This window comes from Lithobates pipiens, unplaced genomic scaffold (assembly GCF_037356315.1).
Source record: "Lithobates pipiens isolate NorthernLeopardFrog02 unplaced genomic scaffold, aLitPip1_a1.2 Scaffold_10, whole genome shotgun sequence".
NCBI lineage: Eukaryota > Metazoa > Chordata > Amphibia > Anura > Ranidae > Lithobates > Lithobates pipiens.
Window position 1 is genome coordinate 7,644,304 of NW_027507686.1, and position 12,088 is coordinate 7,656,391.

Sequence of the window (12,088 nt, forward strand, 5' to 3'; positions counted from 1 at the left end):
AAACAGCAGTAATTAAAGTGGTTGTGAACCCTTACAAACCACTTTTACCTACAGGTAAGCCTAGATCAGTGATGGCAAACCTTGGCACCCCAGATGTTTTGGAACTACATTTCCCATGATGCTCCTGGAAATGTAGTTCCAGAACATCTGGGGTGCCAAGGTTCGCCATCACTGGCCTAGATTGAAGCCGCGTACACACGGGCGGACTGTATGGCGTACTTAGTCCGTCATACAATCCGACGGACAGTCCATCCTACTTTCGAATGAACGGACTTGACCACACACGGATGCACAAACAGTCCGTCGAAAGCTTGTGCGATGACGTGTACAGCACGTACGACGGGACTAGAAATAGGAAGTCCAATACACAGCAATGCAACCTTCCGCCGTGTAAATCCTTTCTGAGCATGCGCCATACTTAGTCCGTCGAACTAGCCTACTCACGAGCGGATTGTCCACTGAAACCAAAGTATGACGGACAGAATTACGGAAATTCCGAAATACTTAGTACGCCAGACTGTCCGCTGAAAAAGTCCGCTGAAGCCCACACACGAGCGGATTGTCCGCTGAAATGTGTTTAGACGGACTAAGTAGGCCATACAGTCCGCCCGTGTGTACGCGGCCTAAGGCTTACCTGTAGGTCCAAGAAATATCTCCTAAACCTATATGGTTTAGGAGATATTTGCCCGAAAACAGGCACCGCTGTCTACGGCGCATGCGCGCGCAGGTGCACTGAGCGCGGCATTCTCAACGACGGAGCTGCCGCGCGTGTCGGCTCCCGTGCGCATGCGCGGGAGTGACGTCATCGCGGCTTCGCCGAATGACAGCGGCGGAGCTGCGAGACCCCACCAAGAAGATGGAGGCTCCGGACTACAGGGGACAGCGGTGACTTCGCTGGCTCCTGTGTCATGTAAGTGACACATAATGGACTGCTATGCGATGCGATGCGATGCGATGTGATGCATAGTAGTCCATTATGCTTTACCTTTGCAGGGAATGAAAGAGGAAGTAAACTCATCAGGGTTTACTTCCTGTTTAAATACCACCAAAAGAAAGCTCTATTTGTGGGAAAGAAATGATAAAAATTTCATATGGGTACAGTGTTGTATGACCGCGCAACTTTCATTCAAAGAGTGTCAGTGCTGAAAAATGAAAATTGGTCTGGGCAGGAGTGGGGTTTAAGTGCCCAGTAAGCAAGTGGTTAAAGCGGTTAAAAAAAAAAAAAAAAAAAAAACACAGTGGGGGTTATTTACTAAAGGAAAATCCACTTTGCACTGAAAGTGCACTTGGAAGTAAAGTTGCTGTAGATCCCAGGGGGACGTGCAAGGAAAATAAAAAAAACAGCATTTTAGCTTGCACATGATTGGATGATAAAATCAGCAGAGCTTCCCCTCACTTCAGATCTACCCCTTAGATTTAGACTGCACTTCCAAGTGCACTTGCAGTGCAAAGTGGATTTTCCTTTCGTAAATAACCCCCCAGTGTTTCTATACATGTCGGGAATTCATTCCCATGCAGGAAAACATTTTCTTCAAACCTGCGGAAAGGTTTAAAGGAAAAGAGCAGTTATGTTGAAATATGACTTGGCTCCGGTGTTTCTCCGAATAGGGACAAAAACATAATTCAGTGCCAAAAGAGAGGGAAAAAAAAATAAAAAAAATCATTTTACATTTGTTTGCCTGAAACCTTCAACAACTGTACAGCAATTTAATTTTTCATTTATAGAAACATGTTCATGTAGAATGATGTTGGTAAGGAATTATAAAGCCTTTCTGCCAGCAAATTAGTTAATAAATTCCCCATCTCCAGGAAAAGCAGAAATTCGTTTAGTGCCGGAATAAAAGTCATGCAATCTTATTCTTTATACCGCGTTCAATTTAACTCTACAAGTGCATTAACTTCCCAGCAATTCTCATTTTACAGTGGTGAGACGGGACAGTAACTTCTCCTAAATGTGCTGAATTATTCAAAGCCGCCACTTAGAAAAATACGCGCCGCCATTTCCCGCGTTGTCCGCGCTCAGCTTTCTAGTTAGTGATATTTAAAACTCCGTTCTGGATGGATCGCCATATCGTACAAATCCCCAACAGCGCAAATTAATGTTGCTCTCTGAGACATTCCCGGTACACGGTGGCAGGGCCGTCTTTAAGGAGGGGCAAAAGGATCAGCTGCCCTGGGCCCTGTCATTTGTTGTGGGGCCTAAAGCAGCTGCCTCATACAGTGCCTTGCGAAAGTATTCGGCCCCCTTGAACTTTTCAACCTTTTGCCACATTTCAGGCTTCCAACATAAAGATATAAAATTTTTATTTTTTGTGAAGAATCACCAACAAGTGGGACACAATTGTGAAGTGGAACGAAATCTATTGGATTTTTTAAACTTTTTTAGCAAATAAAAAACTGAAAAGTGGTGCGTGCAAAATTATTCGGCCCCTTTACTTTCAGTGCAGCAAACTCACTCCAGAAGTTCAGCGAGGATCTCTGAATGATCCAGTGTTATCCTAAATGACTGATGGTGATAAATAGAATCCACCTGTGTGTAATCAAGTCTCTGTATAAATGCAGCTGCTCTGTGATAGTCTCAGGGTTCTGTTGAAAGCACAGAGAGCATCATGAAGACCAAGGAACACACCAGGCAGGTCCGTAATACTGTTGTGGAGAAGTTTAAAGCCGGATTTGGATACAAAAAGGTTTCCCAAGCTTCAAACATCCCAAGGAGCACTGTGCAAGCGATCATTTTGAAATGGAAGGAGTATCAGACCACTGCAAATCTACCAAGACCTGGCCGTCCCTCTAAACTTTCAGCTCAGACAAGGAGAAGACTGATCAGAGATGCAGCCAAGAGGCCCATGATCACTCTGGATGAACTGCAGAGAACTACAGCTGAGGTGGGAGAGTCTGTCCATAGGACAACAATCAGTCGTACACTGCAAAAATTTGCCCTTTATGGAAGAGTGGCAAGAAGAAAGCCATTTCTCAAAGATATCCATAAAAAGTCTCGTCTAAAGTTTGCCACAAGCCACCTGGGAGACACACCAAACATGTGGAAGAAGGTGCTCTGGTCAGATGAAACCAAAATCCAACTTTTTGCCCACAATGCAAAACGATATGTTTGGCGTAAAAGCAACACAGCTCATCACCCTCAACACACCATCCCCACTGTCACACATGGTGGTGGCAGCATCATGGTTTGGGCCTGCTTTTCTTCAGCAGGGACAGGGAAGATGATTAAAATTGAGGGGAAGATGGCTGCAGCCAAATACAGGACCATTCTGGATGAAAACCTGTTGGAGTCTGCAAAAGACCTGAAACTGGGACAGAGATTTATCTTCCAACCAGGGGCGGATCCAGGGGGGGGGGGGCAACGGGTCAATTGCCCCCTCCGAGAATACTGGCAGCTGATGACAGCAAAGCCGGTTCCGCGGGTCCAATCGCGGCCGGTTCCGCGGGTACCAGCGGGCCGGTTCCGCGGGTCCAATCGCGGCCGGTTCCGCGGGTACCAGCGGGCCAGTTCCGCGGGTCCAATCGCGGCCGGTTCCGCGGGTACCCGCGCGGCCGGTTCCGCGGGTACCCGCGCGGCCGGTTCCGCGGGTACCCGCGCTGAGTGGATGGGTGAGGGGGGGGGGCAGCTGGGCAGCTTAGGAGGGCTGCTGGCCAATCAGGAAGCCAGCAGGCAGGGGAGCAGGGAGATGACATCATCTCTCACTGCCCTGCATCCCTCCAGTCCTGCCCTCACTGTGTAGGAAGCTGTGTGCAGCAGAGAGATTGCATCATCTCTCTGCTGCCTATCTTCACTCTGGGACCCAACAAAAGACCACCTTAGCAGAAAAGTGACACAGTAGGTGACAATCCGCAATGTGTGGCAGACTACGTGGCAAGTGGCAATCCACAATGTGTGGCAGACTACGTGGCAAGTGGCAATCCGCAATGTGTGGCAGACTACGTGGCAAGTGGCAATCCACAATGTGTGGCAGACTACGTGGCAAGTGGCAATCCGCAATGTGTGGCAGACTACGTGGCAAGTGACAATCCGCAATGTGTGGCAGACTACGTGGCAAGTGGCAATCCACAATGTGTGGCAGACCACGTGGCAAGTGGCAATTCGCAATGTGTGGCAGGTGACGTGGCAAGTGACAATCCGCAATGTGTGGCAGGTGACCTGGCAAGTGACAATCCGCAATGTGTGGCAGGTGACGTGGCAAGTGACAATCCGCAATGTGTGGCAGGTGATGTGGCAAGCGACAATCCGCAATGTGTGGCAGGTGACGTGGCAAGTGGCAATCCGCAATGTGTGACAGGTGACGTGGCAAGTGACAATCCGCAATGTGTGGCAGGCTACGTGGCAAGTGGCAATCCGCAATGTGTGGCAGGCAACTTGGCAAGTGACAATCCGCAATGTGTGGCAGGTGACATGGCAAGTGACAATCCGCAATGTGTGGCAGGTGACGTGGCAAGTGACAATCCGCAATGTGTGGCAGGCTACGTGGCAAGTGGCAATCCGCAATGTGTGGCAGGTGACGTGGCAAGTGACAATCCGCAATGTGTGGCAGGCTACGTGGCAAGTGGCAATCCGCAATGTGTGGCAGGTGACGTGGCAAGTGACAATCCGCAATGTGTGGCAGGTGACGTGGCAAGTGGCAATCCGCAATGTGTGGCAGGCAACTTGGCAAGTGACAATCCGCAATGTGTGGCAGGTGACGTGGCAAGTGACAATCCGCAATGTGTGGCAGGTGACGTGGCAAGTGACAATCCGCAATGTGTGGCAGGCTACGTGGCAAGTGGCAATCCGCAATGTGTGGCAGGTGACGTGGCAAGTGACAATCCGCAATGTGTGGCAGGCTACGTGGCAAGTGGCAATCCGCAATGTGTGGCAGGCAACGTGGCAAGTGACAATCCGCAATGTGTGGCAGGTGACGTGGCAAGTGGCAATCCGCAATGTGTGGCAGGCAACGTGGCAAGTGACAATCCGCAATGTGTGGCAGGTGACGTGGCAAGTGACAATCCGCAATGTGTGGCAGGTGACGTGGCAAGTGACAATCCCCAATGTGTGGCAGGTGACGTGGCAAGTGGCAATCCACAATGTGTGTCAGGCAACGTGGCAAGTGACAATCCCCAATGTGTGGCAGGTGACGTGGCAAGTGGCAATCCGCAATGTGTGGCAGGCTACGTGGCAATCCGCATCTGGTGGCAGGCGACGTGGCAAGTGACAATCCGCAATGTGTGGCAGGCTACGTGGCAAGTGACAATCCGCAATGTGTGGCAGGTGACGTGGCAAGTGACAATCCGCAATGTGTGGCAGGTGATGTGGCAAGTGACAATCCCCAATGTGTGGCAGGTGACGTGGCAAGTGGCAATCCACAATGTGTGTCAGGCAACGTGGCAAGTGACAATCCGCAATGTGTGGCAGGTGACGTGGCAAGTGACAATCCGCAATGTGTGGCAGGTGACGTGGCAAGTGACAATCCACATTTGGTGGCAGGTGACATGGCAAGTGACATCCTCAGGGCTCCCACTGATTCTGCATTATGGTGAGATGAACCATTTAATTTTATATTACAATGTATTAATAGAAATAATGCGCTTCAATCATCCTGACACCATAACAACCATGGTGCCGTAATGATTGAAGCGCAAATACCAGCCATTTCCCATATAAATTGCCCCCAAAATAACATATTTTATAGCAGTGCCCCTCCCGAGACCGGACTCTGGATCCGCCCCTGCTTCCAACAAGACAATGATCCCAAACATACAGCAAAATCTTCAAAGGAATGGTTCACAAATAAACGTATCCAGGTGTTAGAATGGCCAGGTCAAAGTCCAGACCTGAATCCAATCGAGAATCTGTGGAAAGAGCTGAAAACTGCTGTTCACAAACGCTCTCCATCCAACCTCACTGAGCTCCAGCTGTTTTGCAAGGAAGAATGGGCAAGAATTTCAGTCTCTCGATGTGCAAAACTGATAGAGACATACCCCAAGCGACTCGCAGCTGTAATCGCAGAAGAAGGTGGCTCTACAAAGTATTAACGCAAGGGGGCCCAATCATTTTGCACGCCCCACTTTTCATTTTTTTATTAGTTAAAAAAGTTTCAAAAATCCAATAGATTTCGTTCCACTTCACAATTGTGTTCCACTTGTTGGTGATTCTTCACAAAAAATAAACATTTTATATCTTTATATTTGAAGCCTGAAATGTGGCAAAAGGTTGAAAAGTTCAAGGGGGCCGAATACTTTCGCAAGGCACTGTACTTGCAAACTATCCCAGTTTAAATTCCCTTGTCCTCTGAAGTTTTAGTCCTGTGCTGTGTCCTTATTGCCTTGGTGTTGTGTACCGGGGACTCACCTGCAGACCCTGTGTTTACATGTAAATAACCGGCATTCGTAAATAAATAGCTGCGGCCGGCAGTATTGATACGTAAATAAAGGTGGCATTCATATGTAGATCATGCCCCCCTGCACTGAGGAGATGATGTGCTGTAACCTCTAGCAACCAATCAGTGAGCAGTAATACTGTACAGTAATCTCTAGCAACCAATTAACAAGCAGAAATCATTTGCTGTAACCTCTAGCAACTAATCAGTGAACCGTAATGTGTAATATGTGCTGTAACCTCTAGCAACCAGTCAGTAAGCAGTAATTATATGCTATAACCTCTGGCAACCAATTGCTGCCTGATCTGATACAGTAAACTGACTTTAAGTCTAGCTGCTATTTATTGTATGTCTCAGAGAAGGTGGAGAGCGAAATTGCATGGAGGGGGGGGGGGCCCAAGAAATTTTTTTGCCCAGGGTCCAATCAATATTAAAGATGGCCCTGCATGGTGGAACCAGACAGGGCTGTCCACTCTCCCCATGTCAGCGTTTCATTGATCCTGTGCCTCTGATATCTTTGTACCGGAAGAATTTTTAAACCGTCTTCAATAAAGGTGTTAACAGAGTGCTGCCGTCCAGCCTTTTCTTCGATTCATGGATAAAGATGTAGGGCACGTGTAGGGCAGCTCATTCATTTCGACCCTTACATTGGTGGTCAGTGTAATTCCCTCCTTACACTGGTGGTCAGTGTAATTCCCTCCTTATATTGGTGGTTACTGTGAATGCTTCTATTACATTAGTGGTCAGTGTAAACCCCTATTACATTGGTGGCCGGTGCTGAAACTCTTTATATGGGTAGTCGGTTAAAAAAAAAAAAAAATCAGCATTGCCATTGATCACACCCTCCTCTCCCCCCAGCACTGCAACTGATTCCAGGAGTCCTAGAAGTTTTCTGTCTATTATTGGGTCCCCTCACCTCCCCAGTCCATGGTGTGCAGGCAGTGAGGAGATGATGTTCTGTAACCTTTAGCAACCAATCAGTAAGCCGTAATGATGTGCAGTAACCACTAGCAACCAATCAGTGAGCAGTATTGATGTACAGAAATCTCTAGCAACCAATCAAGCAGAAATCATGTGCTGTAACCTCTAGCAACTAATCAGTGAGCCGTAATGTGTGCTGTAATCTCTAGCAACCAGTCAGTGAGCGGTAATGATACACTGTAACCTCTGGCAACCAATTGCAAACGCTGCCTGATCTGATTCAGTAAACAGATTTTGAGTCTAGCTGCTACTTATTGTATGTCTCAGAGCAGATGGAGAGCGAAACTGCATGGGGGGGGGGGGGCCAAGAAAAGTTTTGCCCAGGGTCCAATCAAATATCCCGTTTCCTGCTGCTGCGTCCTTTGACACAGACAGCAGGACATACAGCAGGACTCGGGCTCCGCCCCCGGCTCCCGAACCATTGGATTTGATTGACAGCAGCGGGAGCCATTGGCTGCTCTGCTATCAATCTATCCAATCAGGACCTGAGACAGCGGCTGGAGCTGGTATGCTCGTCCCTGTTGCTGGAAAGACCGGGGCTCAGGTAAGTAAAAGGGGGGCTCTGGGCGGCATCACAGGAGGTTTTTCACCTTAATGCATAGAATGCATTAAGGTGAAAAACCTTGAGGGTTTACAGTTTAACGTGACAGTCGTGGCAAAATTGCATCACATTTTGGGGTGCCATTAAGAATAGCAATAATAAGGATAATAATAATAATTAAGAATAATGGCACCCGGACGCACCTTGCGTGTTTTGCTGCGATTTGGAATTGCAGCGATTTTGTTCATGACTTCAAATCGCCTAATGCAAACAAAGCCTAACATTTGAGAATTCCTTCACTTTAGGACTGGGTTTGCGCATCCAGCAGTACGTAGGAACATCCGCTACCGCCAAAGGGAAGAAACCCGCAGCAAAAATAATTCTAAATCAAAGCGGCATCCCCTGTAATGGAGGGAACAAAGGAAGCGGCGCGTGCCATCAATCAGTGGCAGAATAGTGGCTACATTACCAGGAATGATTGCGGTTCAGACCAATGGATTGATTCTGACCTATCTATTTGGAACATAACATCCAGATAGTCAATCTGTTTATCAAATCCATTTCCAGCTCTGAGTGCCGGCTATCAAGAGCTGCACTTTTATTTCCCGCTGTGAGATCTCTTTGCAGAGCTCAGACTATTTCTCACAGGTAACACCGAGCGCTCCGCTTCCTGCAACCGCCAAAAAACTCTCCCAACATCAAGGACTGCCGAGATCGTAATGGACAGCCGGATCTCCTTCACCGCGCGGGCTACGGGTCACTGGGACCCCATAGACATAAAGTGGGCCTAACATCAGACATCACTTTCCATGTTTAAGGGGAATTAAAGTGGTTCTTATCCCCTCAACAAAACAAAATAAAGCTCAAGGACTGTTTTTTGTGTCCGGATGCAAGTTAAAGAAGCTATGCGCCTGGCTGTGCAGCAGTGGGGAACCTTGTTACTTGCAGCCACTATAGGGGTAGTGCTACATAAAAAAAAAAAAAAAAAATACTGCAAGCCTTTAATACCACTTTAAATATCAGCTAATACAAAAAAATCTAATTGGGCCCCCGACCTATGTTTTTCATCGGTCTGGTGACTAGATCCCAGGTTCCAAGTAGGCACACAGCAGCCAGGCACACAACATTTTCAGTAAACAGGCCATGAAGCTCCTTTTTTTTTGTGGGTTTTGTTTTGGGGCTGATCGTGAATAAGGTAGCGGTGAGCCTAGGGGATACTCCAAAGAACTACAACTTGATAATGAGGAAGTTGTAAATCTCAGTAGCAAACGGGAATCCCGATAGAGATGAAGATTAGTAGCTAGGGATGAGCTCGGTGTTCGACTCGAACATGGGCCATTCGTCTGTTCGGCGAATTCATAACTTTGTGGACCGTTCGCACCAAAACAACCCACAATGCACTACGCCATCGCAGTGCATTGCTGGCTCATGATTGGATAAGCATGCACTGTGACCCCACATCCTTGGCCAATCATAGCGCCGGCAGAGAGGAGAGCCATAATTGGCCACAGGCATCTATAGCTCAGGGGGTTTAGTACACGCCCCACACTATATAAGGCCACCAGCGCGGCGGCCTTGTGTAGTGTGTTCCGGCGTGCAGGGAAAGAGCAAGATAGGCAGGGACAGTGTTCTTTTCTCAGGCATCTGCAGGAGTTAAAGTGGGTGTTGTGTGCCTCCAGCACAGTATACACCTGTATCTACCCTTTTTTGCTGGTGTTCTCTAATACAGGCATCTGCAGTAGTTAGTGGGTGTTGTGTGCCTCCAGCACAGTATACACCTGTATCTACCCTTTTTTGCTGGTGTTCTCTAATACAGGCATCTGCAGGAGTTAGTGGGTGTTGTGTGCCTCCAGCACAGCACAGTATACATCTGTATCTACCCTTTTTTGCTGGTGCTCTCTAATACAGGTATCTGCAGGAGTTAGTGGGTGTTGTGTGCCTCCAGCACAGTATACACCTGTATCTACCCTTTATTGCTGGTGTTCTCTAATACAGGCATCTGCAGGAGTTAAAGTGGGTGTCGTGTGCCTCCAGCACCGTATACACCTGAAGATACCCCTTATTGCTGGTATTGTCTGTTGCATATCTTGCATATTAGCCTTTAAAATTAGCACTTTTGATTTCGAACGTTCGAGTGCCATAGACTTTAATAGAGTTCAAAAGTTTGTATGAATTTTTGTCCGTTCGAAGGTTCGGAAGCGAACCGAACCAGGGTGTGTTCGGCTCATCCCTATTAGTAGCTATAGATCTTCTAGGATAGTTAGTGAAAGTCTGTAGCTCCAGAAGGCTGGTTCCTGATTTTCCAAGCAGCCATGTGTAGGGTCAGCAAACTTCAGTACTCCAGCAGCATGTGTCCTGGATTGGCAGTGTACTTTCCAAGAGGACTTCCAGGAAGGATAGGGCCGAGGTCCCCCACAGAAATGCTGCAGTCCAAGGTGACTCTCCTAGGGAAGCCACAGCACTGAGGCTGGGTCTTACTCCCCCAGAACCAAGAGACCTCTGTCCTAGACTCTGATCCATTTAAATCTCCCTCAGCCCCCTGCTGGTCACCTGCATATCAACCAGGGATTGGCTGGGGAGATATTAATATGAGGCTGATTCTTCCACCCACTATGTCCCAGGGTCCCATGGGAGACAGGGGGAAGCAATTGAGCCCATGCCTTTAGAGTCCAGAGCAGACCTGACTAATCACACCATGCCTCCCTGATTACAGGGAGGCCAAAAATGTAATTTAGTAAACAGTAGCTCTCGGGGGGGCTACATATCTATGTTTTAATGGGCTACAAGACCATCAGCAAGAAGCTTGGTGAGAAGGAGGCAACTGTTAGAACGATTATTCGAAAATGGGAGAAATACAAAATAATCATCATCGCCCTTGGTCTGGAACTCAATGCAAGATTGTTCCTCATGAGGTAAGCATGATCATAAAAAAAAGTAAAGGATCATCCCAGACCTACATGGGAGCTCAAGGCAGTTGGGACCACAGTCACCAAACAAACCATTGGTAACAAAATAGGCCGCCATGGATTGAAATCCTGCAGCACCCGCAAGGCCCCCTCCTCAAGAAGGCAGATGTACAGGACCATCTGAAGTTTGCCAATGAACATCTAAATGATTCAGAGAAGGATTGGAAGAAAGTGCCATGGTCAGATGAGACCAAAATTGAGCTCTTTGGCATTAACTCAACTTGCCGTTTTTGGAGGAAGAAAAATGCTGACTATGACCCAAAGAACCCCATCCCTACAGTCAAGCATGGAGGTAGAAATATTATGCTTTGGGGCTGTTTCTCTGCCAAAGGTACAGGCGACTTTGTCACATTGAGAGGCCAATGGACGGGGCCTTGTATTATAAAATCTTGATTGAGAACCTTCTTCCATCAGTCAGAACATTGAAGTTGGGTCATGGATGGGTCTTCCAGCATGACAATGACACAAAATATACCGCCAGAGCAACAATGGAGTGGCTCAAGAAGAGGCATATTAAAGAGGAAGTAAACCCTGATGGGTGTTACTTCCTCTTTCATTCCCTGCAAAGGCAAAGCATAATGGACTACTATGCATCGCATAGCAGTCCATTATGTGTCACTTACCTGACACAGGAGCCAGCGAAGTCGCCGCTGTCCCCTGTAGTCCGCCGCATCCATCTTCTTGGTGGGGTCTCACAGCTCCGCCGCTGTCATTCGGCGAAGCCGCGATGACGTCACTCCCGCGCATGCGCACGGGAGCCGACACGTGCGGCAGCTCCGTCGTTGAGAATGCCGCGCTCATTGCGCCTGCGCGCCGTAGACAGCGGTGCCTGTTTTCGGGCAAATATCTCCTAAACCATAGAAATGTGGAAAACAGTGCAGCGCTTAGTATATAACACGTGACTGAATATAGTGAAACAATAGATCAGGGAAAAAACTTTCAAAGATAATGTTTCCAAAAAGTAAAACATCAATGATAAACAATACACATGTGCATATTGTGCAATAAACAAAAAAAGCAATAAAAATGGGTTATTAAACCAAAAAAATCAAAAAATGGTCAAAAAAAAACACTTTTAAAAGGACAAATAGTTATTTAGACTACAGTTTGATGCTGTGAAGCACAAACTTGTGATTAAGTGAGGAGAATAAACAACAAAATTGAAAAACAAATCAAAACAAATCCCATGCTTTGGATAAATGAAGTGATTTACAAGGCCCCATATATGTGAA